This window comes from Chiloscyllium plagiosum, unplaced genomic scaffold (genome assembly GCF_004010195.1).
Source record: "Chiloscyllium plagiosum isolate BGI_BamShark_2017 unplaced genomic scaffold, ASM401019v2 scaf_15111, whole genome shotgun sequence".
In the NCBI taxonomy this organism is placed as follows: domain Eukaryota; kingdom Metazoa; phylum Chordata; class Chondrichthyes; order Orectolobiformes; family Hemiscylliidae; genus Chiloscyllium; species Chiloscyllium plagiosum.
In genome coordinates, this window is record NW_025214254.1 from 1 (window position 1) to 17,684 (window position 17,684).

General features: G+C 41.1%; 2 long non-coding RNA genes across 2 annotated transcripts; one reads left to right on the forward strand and one right to left on the reverse strand.

Annotated features, from left to right (window-relative positions):
* The first annotated feature begins 4,919 nt into the window (after positions 1 to 4,919).
* Positions 4,920 to 9,279, forward strand: LOC122547848. Its single transcript, XR_006311105.1, has 3 exons — positions 4,920 to 4,989; positions 5,701 to 5,795; positions 9,221 to 9,279. It is a non-coding gene; the product is annotated as an uncharacterized LOC122547848 (long non-coding RNA).
* LOC122547847 lies at positions 4,973 to 15,865 on the reverse strand. Its single transcript, XR_006311104.1, has 3 exons — positions 15,773 to 15,865; positions 5,304 to 5,385; positions 4,973 to 5,162 (listed from the first exon to the last, which is right to left on the reverse strand). It is a non-coding gene; the product is annotated as an uncharacterized LOC122547847 (long non-coding RNA).
* Positions 15,866 to 17,684: the final 1,819 nt, after the last annotated feature.

A 17,684-nucleotide genomic window follows, 5' to 3' on the forward strand; every position in this document is an offset into this window, starting at 1 on the left:
TCTCTCTCTCACTCACACACACTCAGACACACACACTCTCTCTCTCACTCACACACACACGCAGACACACACTCTATCTCTCACTCACACACCCACTCTCTTTCTCACACTCACACTCAGACACAACACTCTCTCTCAGTCTCACACACACAGACACACAGACACACACACATGTGCGCACAGTATATTAGTGTGTTATATCTTCACTAGGTTGACACCTCATTTTTAGATAGACCTCAGGCAGTTTCTGGCATTTCATTCTAAACTCCTCATTGAACCAACATCAATTCTTTGACTGGATGGTAAGAGGAGAGTGTGGGATATGCCAGGCCAAGAGGATACAGGTTGTATCATTGAATCACTACAGTGTGGAAGCAGACCATTCAGCCCATCAAGTCGACACCAATCCTTCAAAGATCATCCCAATCAGAGCCACTCCCACCACTTCACCCTATCCCTGTGATCTGTCTTTTCCATGGCCAATTCACCCGAACATGCATACCTTTGGATTGTGGGAGGAAACCAGAGCACCCAGGGGAATCCCACGCAGACACCGGGATGAATGTGCAAACTCCACACAATCAGTCAGTGATGGGGGAATTGAACCCGTGTTCCTGGCATTGTGAGACAGCAGTGCTAACTATAGTTAAACTCAATTTTACTGTTGCTCATAGCCCACAATACTTCATGCATGCCCAATAATGAGAAGTTAAGATTAATCTGCTCCGTCTCACTTAGCTCAGTCTGAGTGCAATGCGACATGACTAAAGTTAGGTTATGGCACATTATCTCCACAAGAGATGGATATCACTCCTACTGATATTAATACAGTCATACACATCAATGACATGTCGATTAGATAGAATGAGGACAAATAGATTTTTCTCTTCAGGGAAAAAAGGCCAGTAACGTGGTGAAACACACCGGGAAGAGTGTCCTATAGTCAGTATCACGGTGAAACACACCGGGAAGAGTGTCCTATAGTCAGTATCATGGTGAAACACACCGGGAAGAGTGTCCTACAGTCAGTATCACGGTGAAACACACCGGGAAGAGTGTCCTACAGTCAGTATCATGGTGATACACACACCAGGAAAAGTGTCCTACAGTCAGTATCACAGTGAAACACACCGGGAAGAGTTTCCTACAGTCAGTATCACGGTGAAACACACCGGGAAGAGTGTCCTACAGTCAGTATCATGGTGAAACACAATGCGGAAGAGTGTCCTACAGTCAGTATCACAGTGAAACACACCGGGAAGAGTGTCCTACAGTCAGTGTCGTGGTGAAACACACCAGGAAGAGTGTCCTACAGTCAGTATCATGGTGAAACACACCGGGAAGAGTGTCCTACAGTCAGTATCGTGGTGAAACACACCAGGAGGAGTGTCCTATAGTCAGTATCATGGTGAAACACATCGGGAGGAGTGTCCTATAGTCAGTATCGTGGTGAAACACACCGGGAAGCGTGTCCTGCAGTCAGGGTCACGGTGAAACACACTGGGAAGAGTGAACTACAGACAGTATCACAGTGAAACACACCAGGAAGAGTGTCCCACAGTCAGTATCGTTGTGAAACTCACCGGGGAGTTTGTCCTACAATTAGTGCCATGGTGAAACACACCAGAAAGAGTGTCCTACAATAAGTATCATGGTGAAACACACCAGGAAGTGTCCTACAGTCAATATCATGGTGAAACACACCGGGAAGAGTTTCCTACAGTCAGTGTCACAGTGAAACACACCGGGAAGAGTGTCCTACTGACAGTATCACAGTGAAAAACACCAGGAAGACTGTCCTACAGGCAGTATCATGGTGAAACACACCGGGAAGAGTGTCCTACAGTCAGTATCATGGTGAGAAACACCGGGAAGACTGTCCTACAGGCAGTATCATGGTGAAACACAGAGGGAAGGGTGTCCTACAGGCAGTATCATGGTGAAACACACCGGGAAGAGTGTCCTACAGGCAGTATCACGGTGAAAAACACCGGGAAGGCGGTCCTACAGTCAGTATCATGGTGAAACACAGAGGGAAGGGTGTCCTACAGTCAGTATCATGGTGAAACACACTGGGAGAGAGAGTCCTAAAGGCTGGATAGTGGTGAAACACTCCGGGAAGAGTGTCATACAGACAGTATCACGGTGAAACACACGAGGAAGAATGTCCTGCAGGCAGTATCACGGTGAAACACACCGGGAAGAGTGTCCTACAGTCAGTATCACGGTGAAGCACACCGGAAAGAGTGTCCTACAGTCAGGATCACGGTGAAACACACCGGGAAGAGTGTCCTACAGATATTAGCATGGTGAAACACACCGGGAAGAGTGTCCTACAGTCAGTATCATGGTGAAACACACCGGGAAGAGTGTCCTACAGTCAGTATCATGGTGAAACACACTTGGAAGAGTGTCCTACAGGTAGTATCACGGTGAAACACACCGGGAAGAGTGTCCGATAGTCAGTATCACGGTGAAACACACCGGGACGAGTGTCCTACAGTCAGTATCATGGTGAAACACACCGGGAAGAGTGTCCTACAGTCAGTCTCACGGTGAAACACATTGGGAAGAGTGTCCTATAGTCAGTATCATGGTGAAACACACCGGGAAGAGTGTCCTGCAGTCAGTATCATGGTGAAACACACCAGGAAGATGGTCCTATAGTCAGTATCACGGTAAAACACACCGGGAAGAGTGTCCTATAGTCAGTATCATGGTGAAACACACCAGGAAGAGTGTCCTACAGTCAGTATCACGGTGAAACACACCGGGAAGAGTGTCCTACAGTCAGTATCATGGTGAAACACACCGGGAAGAGTGTCCTACAGTCAGTATCACAGTGAAACACACCGGGAAGAGTGTCCTACAGTCAGTATCACAGTGAAACACACCGGGAAGAGTGTCCTACAGTCAGTATCACAGTGAAACACACCGGGAAGAGTGTCCTACAGTCAGTATCACAGTGAAACACACCGGGAAGAGTGTCCTACAGTCAGTATCACAGTGAAACACACCGGGAAGAGTGTCCTACAGTCAGTATCACAGTGAAACACACCGGGAAGAGTGTCCTACAGTCAGTATCATGGTGAAACACACCAGGAAACCATGGTCATTTGCACATAATCATGTTTTCAGATCTATAAATAGTTTATTACAATACATCTGGGTTGATCATGCTATTTCAAATTGCAATATGTTACAATATGTTCATACATCTTCTTTAAAATTTTATTTGTGAATTTATAGTTCATTCTAATCAACAATTGTCAAGGTTTGTCAAATGTGATGATACTTAAATTACAATTTTGCTTTCATAAATCATATTTGTTTCACTCAAACAATTGAAATTGTACTTATTTTTGCCCGAAACGTGATTTCGCTGCTCCTTGGATGCTGCCTGAACTGCTGTGCTCTTCCAGCACCACTAATCCAGAATCCTCTATCTATAAAAGCTGACTGTCTCTTTACATGAGATTCCTTACAGTGTGGAAACAGACCCTTTGGCCCAACAAGTTCACAATGACCTTCCAAAGAGTAACCCACCCAGACCCATTCCCCTACATTTACCCCTGACTAATACACCTAACACTATGGGCAATTTAGCACGGCCAATTCACCTGATCTGCACATCTTTGGACTGTGGGAGGAAACCAGAGCACCCGGAGGATGCCCACGCAGACACGGAGAGAATGTGCAAACTCCACACATACATTCACCTGAGGCTTGAATCGAACCCGGATCTCTGGCGCTGTGAGGCAGCAGTGCTAACCACTGAGCCACCGTGCCACCCCACGATCGTAGTCTGTACTTACATGAAGGCAAGGAAATCAAAACGGAGTGAAAGCTTGAAGCAATCAATATTGTTGCGCTTTGATCTACTAACAATCATTGGCTAACTTTGCAATCATTTGCAGTGGAAATATTTAAATTCATATTTTGTTTGAAAGAGATTTTAATCTAAACAAATCAGACGATCAATACATAGTTTATTTAACTAACAAATAAATAAGGACTTCACCCTACACGTACACACATTTTGTTCAAAATGTGAGGAAACCAATATTTTCCAATAAAGTGGTGTCTTAGACAAGTAGGTTCACTTGAAGCATTTACCATTGAGTCACAGCCAGGACTAATTAGCTGACAGATCACTCATCCATTCCACGTGGTTTCTGCAGTTCATTTATGCAGAATCTGGAATGGAACACAGCAGCTTTGGACATGAACTCCCAACATATTGCCATTTATCAGTGCCTTGGAGAAAAGTATCCCAGTCCTTGATTTTCAGAACTAGCACCACAATGACTGACTGCTACAAAACAAATCATTGGCATTAAATGTAAAGGCAATACTAAGGCTCCCTATAGATTTTTAACTTTTAATTACAAGCTGAGAGCACAGGAACATCACTAAGCACGAGAAAATCCAACTCTCAGAAAAAAGCTGCTATATGAGTTGGATTTTCCACTGATTCCCAGACAGTGAAACCCTTCTTACCACTAAGGAGCTCTGGTTTATTTAACTCAAGGGTTTTGTGTAATGTGTTTGAATCAAAAATTAGTTCCACATGATCAAGGACAAATTGTACTTATAATGTGGAACCAACCGATTGAGAGGTAGGGTTTAGCAAATCTACTTTATAAGCAAAATCAGATAGCAAAAAAAGGGACTATTTTCCTTGCATTGCTTCATTGAGGAGTGTCTGATTAGTGCAAAACAGACAATGTTAACTATTGACCAAAGTTAGGATATCAGTGCTAACCAGGAGGCAGAGGTGAGTCCACTCTTGTCACTGGCACTACGAGAAACATGCAAGTATGTGAAAAACAAGTATCAATGGACTATTCAATAGGAAGCCTCCAGCATTTAAGATAGCTCCATATTCATCCATTAAGCACAAGCAATCACAGACGCATTCTTCTTTCAGGGCCTGCTGAATAACAATCAAGGATGACAGCTCTGGTCAACTTCATCTCTCTCATGCAGGTATGTAAGCTATGTCCTTGAAGGCACTGAACTTTAAAATTGCAATAGCACAGCTTTACAAAATGTTATATTTTGTAAAAAGAAAAGTAGGAAAGAATTTTACCTACCTAAAAGGTTAGTGAACAAAAACATTTTGCACATCCATGGGCATCATAGAGAATTAAGGATGGATCCTAAGTAATGAAGGTTATAGCACCACAAGTGAAAAGCTAGCTATTGTACATTTTGTTATATTAAAATACCACAGTTTCTCAAAACCATAAGAGCCTAAAACATCTGGATATGTTGCTACTGCCCACAAAGTTTATACTGACCTGGTGATGCCATATCTTCCAGGATCTTCAGATGCCAGCAGAGCCAGGACTAGGCAATACAACATCTCCAGGTTAAATCAATCTAGTGTAAGAGAAGGGACAGAGTGGACACACTCCCTTTTTTAAAAAATTAAAACAACTGGGGTGCTGTATTCAGGTAAGCTTTTAAAAGCCCAAGTCTTCAAGAGAATGAGTGTGGTTATGTGGTGATTGAGTGGGTGAAGTAAGTTGGTGGGTGGTTGAGTATTCAGATGACCTGTTGTTTGGGGGTGGGGGGAGGGGGGGGTTTGCTACTTGAGTTGACAGGTAGTTAGATGGTCAGGGGGAAGATGATGGATGTAGGATTGGTTGAATTACATTGCTATTAGACCAGTATTAAACTATCTTGTATTTCCAGGATTAAATATGAAGGTGAACCCCATTTATCTGGCCCAAATTTCTGGACTTGCTGAGTCTCTGCACTTGAATTCAAGGAAGGCAAAAGGCATCAAGGTATCAGACCATCAGAAAATGTAAACATTCCTGGGAAATTTCCCAGGTAATTCCCATATAACCTGTTAGGACTTATACAAGTCCCGTGAGAAACCACAGCCCAGCTCAGATTGCCAGGAGAAAGAAGTTTTGGCACACAATTGTTTCCACTATTTCATGTCTACAAAAATAAAGTTACTTCTTTTTTGTCACCTTTTTTCAAATGTTACCTGTCAATTATAAATTCAAATGGTGACTGACTGTGTAAGTTTGTCAAATGTAATTCCACAAATTGTGTCTTAGGTTTTGGCCCAGCTCCTTACCCTACACTGTTTAGATACCCCTGTGCTCCAAATCAACTTTATTTCCCAGCATCTTGCAATTTGCTATTTAATTATTCAAATAACAATAAGGCACAATAATACAATGACAACTGAATTACATATGCACATGATGTGGTCTAGTTAAGATTTACTCAACCCTGACTTCAGAGTCCAAATCCTCTGTGTTTCCCATACTAATACCATGGCTACTACACTGGTAAAGTCACTATAGTTCTAGAGAACCAAAGGGCTGCTCTCTCTCATTAGAGAGAGACAACTGGTGGTGAGTTTAACCTGAGGATAACCATGCCCCAGGTTAGAGGCAAGATTGTAGAAGGCAGGACTTCCACGGTGACCTAAGCTAGCACAGGAATTGAACCTACATTGTTGGTGTCACTTTGTATTGTAAACCATTCATCTAGCCAATTAAGCTAACAAACACCCGGCTTCACTAGCGCTTATACTTGCATCAATAAGAAAGTAACTCAACATACACCTGTTATAATTCAACCACAATAATTTCTGCCTAATACTTAATCACAAATAGAATGAAAGTACAAAGAATGCCAATTATTTATTACGAATTTGAGTCACCGGACTCAAAATACTAAGTCTGCTTTCTCTCCACAGGTGCTGCCAGAACTGTGAAGTTTCTTTAGCAATTCCTGCTTTTGTTTCCAATTATTTATTGTTGGTTTCTTCTATCACATGCGAGTTCATAATAGCTCCAAAATTTATAAAGAAACTTCTTCAGCAATAAGAATTATTGCCTAGAATTCTAGAATGTTATAGCAGAAAGGAGGCTATTTGGCCCTTATTTTTAAAACTCAAGATATACCCAAGAGCAATTAAATTAAATTTGACCTTAGGTTGTGTTCACTTACAGTAAGTAGACCTTTGGGTATTAAAACAGGACATCTCATCTATATGGGGACACCATCAGCTTCATGTTCTTTTCCAAGCCACTCATCATCCTGACTTCTATTGCCTTTCCTTCACTGTCGCTGCATCCAAATCCCGGAATTCCCTCCCTAATGGCATTATGGGGTCAGCCCACAGCAGGTGGACTGCAGTGGTTCAAGGTAGCTCACCCCCACCTTCTCAAGAGGCAACTAGGGATGGGCAATAAATGCTGGCCAGCCAGTGACTCCCACCTCCCACAAATGAATTTTTAAAAAGTCATGCCATGGCAGCAGAACAATACTATGGATCATATGGCATCACTTGCTTAACCTTATATAAAAATGTAATTAAAAGACATTCAATTTGCCACATGTAACTGTATGACATCTACCAGTGAATTGATCATTTAAATGTATTTACGCGATGAGCAAGAATGATCTCACATTCCTGAGCAGTTTACTGCAAGATGGAAAATTATATTTTTACTGTGCTCACACACTCGAGCATATACCAGACCTTGATCAGCTCTGGCTTTTGTAAATACTATTAGTTTTATTCTAAAGTAATGGGAGCTTCGTGGTGACTTTGGTTTTAATTACCTGATAAAACTTGCCATAAGTATTTCATTTTATGAATTCTTCCCAGTACATTTATTTTGAAAGTGTTTTCACATATGGAATAAGTTACTGTTGTGTCATATTTTGTTGCCATTTTACATATAACTTTTCTACTCCATTTGTTCATATGTATTTCTTGTAGTTATTTAATTTGTGACATTTGCTTTTGTATTTTTCTGCCCACCATCACTTGCTGTGTATATTTTATGTATTTGGAGTTGATATTTATTTCATTCTATTTTTATCTCATTTTATTCCTTGTCTAATTTTTCTGCTGATTTCACTTTATCTGTACCATTTTGTTGGTTTTCTCTTCCTATTTGACTCCATGTTTTTTTTCTAATCCTCACAGCTCTCCTTTTCCTGTATCATCCTTTTACTTCCAACTTTTTTGTGCAATTGCTTCATATTTCAAAAACAGTCCTGGCAAAATTGGGAATCAATGGAAATTGGGGGGTGGGGGGGGGGGGGGGCAGGGGAAGCTCTCCACTAATTGTAGTCATATCTAACACAGAAAGGAAGATGTTTGGGGTTGTTAGACATCAATCAGCTTAGCCCCATGCTCTTCAAACTAGTGTCTATGGCCAGACAGGCCGCTCAAAATGATAAAGTTTATGATGGATTTGATGAAAAATGGGCAAGGACTAAAGCATGCTGGGAAATGGAAACCTGCCTTGACCAAAGTGACTATGCTAATGAACATGCTGCAGAATCCAGACAAACTGCAGCTCCCAACAGGCAGTTTGCAACAAACTTGGTAGCTGCAAACCCGACAATTCATACCTGAATTTGGATTTGAATAGGGTCAATGGAATGTCATCCTCAGACCAATCGGACACACTGAGGTGTGCACCAGACACGGATACCTCATACCCTTATTTGGAGGAGGCTACATGCATCCAATGCCTCCAGGAATGGAGGCCAAAGGATCATCCTGCCATCAACATGCCAACCCCTGGTCACTCAATCGATCAGGGTGATTGAGCCTGTTCGATCCATTGGTGAATGGTGAAGACCCTTCCAAGAGGGATTTGGAGTATCTGAATCACCGCAATACCACACTCATGGCATTAACTTGTGAATAAACACTGAAGAGAAGACACTCCAGGACTCCTGGGGAGGAGAAGACCAGACAATCACCACTTTGTGGATCAAGGCCAAGATGTGGTGTGGTGGTATATGACCATCCAGAGTTAAGTGTCGAGAGTGTGGTGCTGGAAAAGCACAGCAAGTCAGGCAGCATCCGAGGAGCAGGAGTTATACCTGAAATGTTGACTTTCCTGCTCCTTGGATGCTGCCTGACCTGCTGTGCTTTTCTTGCACCACACACAACTCTGGATGGAGAAAGTGAGGACTGCAGATGCTGGAGATCAGAGTCAAGTTAAAGGACAAGATATTTGTTTATATTTATAATGTGAATTATTAGTTTATAGTGTATTTTATTGGTATAGTATTTTGTTAAATAGATATTATTGTTTATTATTGAGTCAACTCTCAGTTTCTTTGCTGGATATAAAAGAATTGAATACACTGTGACAGGTGCAACATGTCCTCGGTCAACTGCCTTTATCTGCCTCATTAATGATGTTCTTTCCATTGTCAGATCACAAGTGGAGATGTTCACTGATGATTATACAATGCTCAGTACCATTTGCTACACCACAGTTACTGAAGCACCCCAAGTCCATATGCAGCAAGACATGGACAACTTGGGCTGGTAAGCAGCAAGTAACATTTGTGCCAAACAAGTTGCAGGCAATGATCACCTCCAACAAGACAGTATCTAACCATTTTACCTTGACATTCAGTGGAATTACCATTGCTGAACAGCCCCTATCCTATTGACCAGATACACAGGAACACCACCACCTGCAAAACTCTCTTCAAACCATTCAGTATCCAGACTTGGAAACATTATTGCTACCTCAAGTTGTTGGGTACACATCCTGGAACATCCTTCCTAACAGCGTTGGGGGTGCACTTACACCACATGGACTTCCAGAAAGCAGCCTACTGCCATCTTTTCAAGGGCAATTAGAGATGGGCAATGAATGCAGATCTATCCAAAGATGCTCACGTCCGTGAACTATAATAATAAGTCTATTTGCTGCTGCTCTGTGCACAGTAAACATCCTCAGTATATACAAGGGCAAGTGACTGACTGCACAAAAGAAAACCTCTTATTTGGGAAAGAGGTTTTGTTTTCTAACTCCTGCACAAAACTGCCTAATATTTACAGATGAGCATGTTCATTATTTTATAATCTAATAAATGTACTTCACACAATGGCAATAATAAATTTGGAACTGAGAAACTATCTTTGACTTTTTTTCTGTCATGATATTATCTGTGAATGTTGCCATTCAGAATTTATCACCCAGGAAAGCAGTTAAACAGCCTCTACCATATTTGATACAAATAAAAAGCCAGTGCAACTATTTTCTTTGCTCTGCCCATGCTGGTGCCTGAGGGGAGCCCATGCATCTTGTTACAGTATTTAATTACACAATGCTTCTTTAGTCAATCCTGCTGCTAGTTCAGAATGATATCTTGATGACTGATGTCAGGTGTGTGGAGGTTTCCCATTCCAATCAAAATTATTCATTTTATGAAGCAAAGGGACACAGTTAAATGATATCTAAGCAGGTCCTTCAGCCCAGCTAGTCTGTTTCAACATTTATGCTCTGTGTTTATGTTTTACATTTAAGATTTTCATGTACAAAGTGCGAATGAAGCATCAGCTATTCCTCCGGGGAACGTTCAATTACTAGTCTCTCTGCAACTGAGTTTGGCAAAATAGTCAAGATGTGGGCAACATGAGTGTTTCCCCAGCCTCCCCACCCTCAAGCAGGTTAAGTGGTATCTATACTGGGTTTTCTATCTCCAAATACCACTACAACGGAGCACATTATTTATACTGTAGTTACATTCATTGATTGAAGCTTATGTCTCTCTAATCCCTTCAGAAGTTTTCAATCAATGCTCTGATGTATTCAAACTTAGCAGAATCAGAGAAGCAGCAAAGCCAATTCCCCATGACACAAGTAGCCAGGAAGTATCATGTTCATCTATTTGTTGGGATCAGCCTTCATCCATTGAATCGAATCTACACAAAAAGCAGTGGCAATATTGTGACTGCAAACATTGTTACAAAATACAAATATAACACTGAACAATGGCAGCATTACAACAAGGATACCAATACCAATGGCATGTGTATCCTCTCTGTGAACTTGAGTCAAAAATAAATTGAACCCTCCAGGTCAAACAAAGAAATTTAAAAATAAGTAATTTATTCCTCATTAACTTAAAAAGAAAGGGAGTTATTGTGACCTTACTCACACTGTCATATGATCAGCTCAGAGTATTATTTAGGGGAGTTAAAAATTTATACATGAAATCTTAATTATACTGAAGTAAAAGTTATACTAAATGAAAGTTATAATTATTAGGAAAATAGTTGTAATATTTGACAGTCCATGTAACAGTCTAATTAGGTTGACTATGAAACTGGATACTGGCTCCTGATAGTGACTGAGTCTTAAATAACATTCCCTCTTAATATTCTAGTAAATAAAATTTGTCCAACAAGGTAATTAAAATAATATCTCTTCTATTTGTCCATACACTGCCATTCAGATGTCTTGGATTATTTAGTTAATATTAACTATTTCCAGCACATTCTTCCTCTCATTTTACCAAATACCAACTCAGATTTTGGCACAGAATTCTGTTGAACAGCAAGAGACAGACAATCATTGCATTTACTGCAGCTGAATTGAGAGGGGCAGTACAAAACAAAATATTCAGTGAACACAGAGCAAGAGAATGAAGAAAGATTTGCTCTAACCTTTTTTCAGACCCAATCAGACAATAGCATTTGCAGTTGAAGTAAGCATAGGCTTGCAGTGTCTATCAATCGTATTTACTGACAAATTAATCAATTGCCAAGTGCAAAGGTCACTGCAAACTAGACTGGCATCATTTGCAGACTGCATCTGGAGCCTCTGCCTGATAAATCATGTTTAAGTTTCTGTTCATTTTGGTTTATATTTAAAAAAAGAGCATTCACAAAATCCGTTTATTCTTTTGCTTTTAACAGCAATTTTCCAACCCTGCCAAAATTCATGGCGCATGAAGAAAAGCTTGTTGATTTACTTAACTTTTCATCTGAAGTTTTGTTTGTAATAAACCTGGAATAGATGTACTATCCTAGACCTTGATTTTAGGGTCTTTATACCAGATTCAACAGAACATACCTTTACACAATATTTTCAAAGTGCAGTTTCTCTCAGGTAGATTAATTGTGTTAATGACATCATTAGGTCACAGACCTCTATTATCAATAATAACTAGGAAAAGTCACTTGCAAAATGTCTGCTGTGAGCAGCACAATTAAACCTAAACCAATTCCTCATTTTACATTTGTGTAAACTAAAGCTTTAAATATTAAATAAAAACGAATTGCAATATACGCTACTTGTTAAACTGAAATATATTAAGAATACAATATTTACCTTAAACAAAAAAAATATTAAGTTTTATGCAAGTTGGCAGCAATATTTGTTTAAAGTTTGGAACTACAATTACATAATATTGAGAGGTTGGCACTTATTAGATGTTCTAAGTTGAAGATGGCAGTAACACTCTGCTAATGTATACTTACATAAGCTTAAAATACACATTAGAATATGTGGAAAAGCATGTGCACTTTATGCATATGAACTAGTCAACATCAACTTTTTTCACTTAACATATTGCTTATGAAATTTGCTGGTGCCACACAACTAATTCCTGTTTGTTGATGTTCTTTCACATCCCTCTGTCAACTATTGATAAACTATCTGGGTGGCAGCTGTACTGGGACCCAGCCCACACAGCAATCACAAACACAGTACACCGATTACTCAGGAATATGACCAATTCCCTCAAATTTCATGCCAGACGGAAAACATAGAATGAAGAACAAAATTCAGTGACTTAAAAAAAAGTCTTGTTAGGAAATAAATCAACAGAGACCACTTTTGAACAAAAACAAAATGCTCTATTTCCTGTGGCAAAATTCTGAAGCAGAAGACTTATTAATGAGATCTTTGAAATAAATTATCCTATTCAGTCCTGTCTCTACTGGCCTGTGGGCTTCCTTAATTCTTGTAATGTCAAAGATGTGCCAGCCAGTACAACAGTTAACCTCAAAAGAACTTCATTAAGTGTGTAAACACTGTGGGGTCCAGTCATTGTGAAAATTGCTTTGTCAATGTAAGTCTTTTTTTCTCTTATTAGATTAGCAACTGTTTTAAAAATAGGTACTTTTTGTAGGTGATCCTTAGTTTTCATGAAGGAGGGACATTTGTCTCTATTTTCCCCTCATTTTAAACACAAAGGTAGTATAATTTATAATTACTGCGTCAACTATGAACCTATGATCATTACTAAAAAAAAGTCATAAAGTTGAAGCTTTTCATCAGTCCCTCATGGGGGCTAGCATGCAAGAAACAAACTTAGAAAGGGAACATAAATTTACCTAAATTGCACTAGATTTTTACATTGCAATGATGTTGATTTTATGATTGAATATCTTAAAATGTTGTTACTCAAAATATTGACAAAACTGAAACATGAGTATTTCTGAGCACTTTGAATAGGATTTTAAAATGTTGTTCCCATTATAATATCTCGATAGCTGAGTAACGCAGATAATTTGTGAAACCCGAAACGTAGAAGTTAAAACTATCAAAATAACAACGCCTTTCGCTAACATTCTGCCCAATGTTATACCATGGATGATTACTGCAGGAACAATAAGGATTTTTAGGGGCATTATGATTGTGTAACTGAAACACACCTGCCCCCAAAAGTCCCTCACTTTCCCTGCGGAACCGTGTGTACTCTGAAACGCACTCAGTCTGGGCTATTTATCGAACGGGTGCCAAAGATATATAGCTATATTGACGCTCACCCCATTTTGTACCAAGATTGTTTCGCAATCTCTGGCCGACCCAAGAGTGACAGTTTCTCAACTCAACTTCGTCAATTAAATATTTCAAGGACATTTCTTTCATATTTTGTTTTAGAAAGGGCAAAAATTTCTTTAAAAAATGTAAAACATTGGTAATTACTGAGTTATTTGGCCGTTTGAGAATACAGCAACATTTAGGTTATGGCGATTTAAAAGCGAAATGCAACTTTTCCTGAGTTAATAATTGGAAAGAGCAGCTCAATCATCGCTAACAAGCAGTTTAATATTATGGAAGTTATAACTAAATAGCAATGCTAAATCTTGGTTAAAATAAAAGAAAGTTTGACATTTTGAAAGTCCTATTCATTTATAAAGACGTATAATATCCATTCATCGGTGAGTTACTTGCTCCTTGTCACGTTGTTTTTAAAAGAAAGCTATACCCAGAAGTTAAATGATTGTTCACAGCATTTTCAACTCCTGGGATACTCAAGTAACAGACCACAAACCATGTTTAAACTTGCAGACGAGTACGTGAAGTCCAAAAGCGGGACTTTGCGGGCCAGTTGGTTCCTGTTAAACATCTCATCTCGCCCTCAAAATCCCGCTCCAGGATTCACTCCCATTATCGGTTTACCCCTTTTAACCCCCTTCCCACCTCCATCCAACTCCCGCCCCCAATACACACACACACACAAAATCCATCTGCCTCGCGTCTTCAGTCCTCGGCACACGAGCGAGTTGTCAAATAGTTTTCCGAGGCAGTCAGCCGACCCAACTTGCATCTGTACAACCGAATCTCGAAGGGAGGGTTAGAGACTGCTGCTGCTCGTCTTCAGTGCGATATCTTATCGCTCACACGCATTGTACACATTCCAAATACTAAATACCGTCTTGTTACTGAAGCAGGGGACATCATTCCTCTGAAACTGAAACTGTATCGATTGTGTAACTAACACGCAGCGAATATTTCAAACCATTGTCGACTGTTGCACTTTAAAGATTATTTCCAGGCGTTCTTTACAGAGTTGGTAAAGCGGAATATGTTCACGTCGGTTTGCAGCAGCGATTCTCACAGTATCACCGAGCTGTTTAAATGCACCCATTATTTATTCCGGTTGTTTACAAATTTGTTAAAGTGCCTGGACCTCTCTGAATTGTTTGATTAGCCGACTATTAATTTTTCTCTTTCCCCACCCCACCCCACCCCAAATTTTAAAAAGAGAAAATCCAGCGAACCTAGTTAGTCCGGTCTCGGTTTGGGAAATTGACAGGGCTGTCAATTTGGAACCGGGGCTGCCAGAGCATTTCACATATTTATGTCACATGTTCAATTTCACATGTAAATTTCACGTGTTAACTTCACATGTCAATTTCCCGTTTTTTTTAATGCCACCTGTTAATCACTGGCGCCTTGTTAATTTCGCGTTTTAGATTTCGCACGTTAATCGTGTAAATTAAATTTCGCACATTCATTTCACACGTTAACTGCGCCTCTGGCTTTCTTCTCCCCCCAACCCCCCCAAGGATCAGCGCCTGACAGGCGTATTTATGTTTATTTAATCAGTGGCGTTGTAAGAAAGACTCTGCGTTTGTCAGAATTTCGAGATAGGAAGTCTTAATAAATCTGCTACACCACAGATCTGTTTACGCAACTTCCAAAAGGTCGGCATTGAGTAACAGACTGGAATATTATATTTGTTCCCACTGCGTTCGCCGTTTTAAAACACACACGGACACACACACACCACGATTGTACTTGGGCGACAGGATCCTACCTACATCAGACTTGATCATAACCAAGGGACCACCAGTAGTCTAGTCAGTGTCTACGTGAAATGTCATAGATTTACATGGCATTCACGTAAAAATAAAGAAACTGGTCCCATCTGTTGTCTCAGAGCGTCTTGCAGCCAGAATGTGAATAAATGTTACTGCAATGTTACGTCCAGATCTGTCCTGACTTATTTTATTCACAATAAAAAAAAACAAACGCATTCATTTTCACCTCCTCCCCCGCCCTTCCATGATTTCCACCTATTATATCGCCACGTTAAAACTAAGACATGCTAAAACCGCACGTGTCCCAGTGCCAACACTCTCCCCCTCACCCCAGTCCCCACTATTCTTTTTGCTGAGCAGGACAGACGCTTATGAATGGGGCGAGAACGCTCAAAAATCAAACAGAGTACTCACTTGCGCGGATTGAGAAGTTTCGAAGCTCCGGCGTCAGTTCCCTCCCTCACTCACTCCACTCCCCTCCCTCACTCCCCTCCCCTCTTCTCCTCTCCTCCCCTCTCCTCTCCTCTCCTCTCCTCTCCTCCTCCCCTCCCCTCTCCCCTCCCTCATACCGCAGAACACGAGTGATCTCTCTCTCTCTCTCTCTCGCCCGCTCGTTCACAGCAAACCCTGAGTCATTATGGGCATTTTTTTCTCTCTCTCTCGAAGATCACATTGCTGAAAGAAGATTTCTTCATGGTCACGCCACCAGGTTCCCCCCGCCCGCCCCCAAGGTCTGGTTTTGGGGGGCGGGGGGAGAGGGGGTCAGGATTTGGAAGGGAAGGGGATGTGAGAGAGACAGTCGGAATTTAAAACAAAAAAAACTTTTTTTTTGAAAAAAAAAGCCCATTGCTTGAATTATTTCCCCGAGGACCTGAATCGTTATCCTCCAGTTGCCAATATTAAATATATCGCCTCCTGATCGCTACTGATATTGACACGTTTTGTTGCGAGAACCAATGTTTTAAAGTCGGCTGTGCATGTAACTGCCTTAGAGCCCGGGTTGTATTGAATGGGCTTTTTCTACCCCCCCCAATAAAAGTCACCTCCAAATATAGTAACGCGGAAGGGGCATTCCTAGAAATTAGGGAGACGTCAAGAAGAGTGGCAGCCGATTCTCCGCTTTCCAACTGCAGGGGGAGCCCTAGAGACAAACCCTGCCACCCAGACAGCTCCCTTCATAAATCCTCCCTTTCCCAAGTCAGAGTTGTTAAACAGCACAGAAAGAGGCCCGCCGTCTCATCACCTCACTTCAAGCCGTCTTTCCTTGATCATCAATTAACCAGAGCTTTCTGAACCAAACGAGCACAAGGCAGCTGGTGCAAAATCAGAAATTGCTGGAGACACTCTGCTGGCCTGGCAGCATCTGTGGGGGAAGAAAGCAGAGTCAACCTTTCGAGTCCAGTGACCCTTCCTCAGAACCAGAAGCACCCAGGAAAAGGTGGTACACTTACTGATGGCAGGGGTTGAGAGTGGAAAGGGGTGAGTGGATAGGTAGATACAGGGCACAGAGAGAGAGCGCACAAGTTAGGCAGATGCTGGCATGGTTGATTGTGTGCCAGGGAGGGGAAAAAATGCTGATATTGGGGACCATGAGTTGATGAAAATTGGGTTGACTGTGCTGCAAGCAGCCCATGTCACTAAAGACAACTGGTGTAGTTTGACCTTCTCCAACAGCCATACCAACTGTTTCCAGCTGCACCATCCTCACTACATAATGGAAGTCTAAATACAGCAGAAAGTACACAACTGGAACCAACATTTGCAAAAACTGGGAGAAAAGCTGGTTTCAGTTATAACTGATATGCAACAGTTGTGTATCTAACATCAAAATACAACTTTCCTGCAGTCAGGTGGAAGGGTATAGTGTCAGATAGTTTAGGACCCTTGGCAACTCACTCAAGTTTCTTCAACACCGTCTTTACCATCTAGAGGGACAAAAGGTAGCAGATACCTGGGAACACTGCCATTTACAAGCTATTCTCGAAGTAACACACTGTCCTGACTTTGAAATATATTGTCATTCCTTCTTTGTCGCTGGGTCAAAATCCTGGAACTCCTCCTGAACAGCAGTGTGGGTGTCCCCACACCACGTGGACTGCAGCAATTCAAGACGACAATGCACCAGCACCTTCTCTAGGACAATCAGGGCAATCCATGGCATAGCCAGTGATGTCCGCACCTCATTAATGAATTAGCAAAACGTAGAACCATCTTTCTTTCTCGTAAAGCCTTTTTAATGACCTTAAGGTGTGCCAAAGTATTTTTAAAGTGCTGTCATCTTTATAATGTAGAAATCACAGCAGCCATTTACCCACTGCAAGCGCCC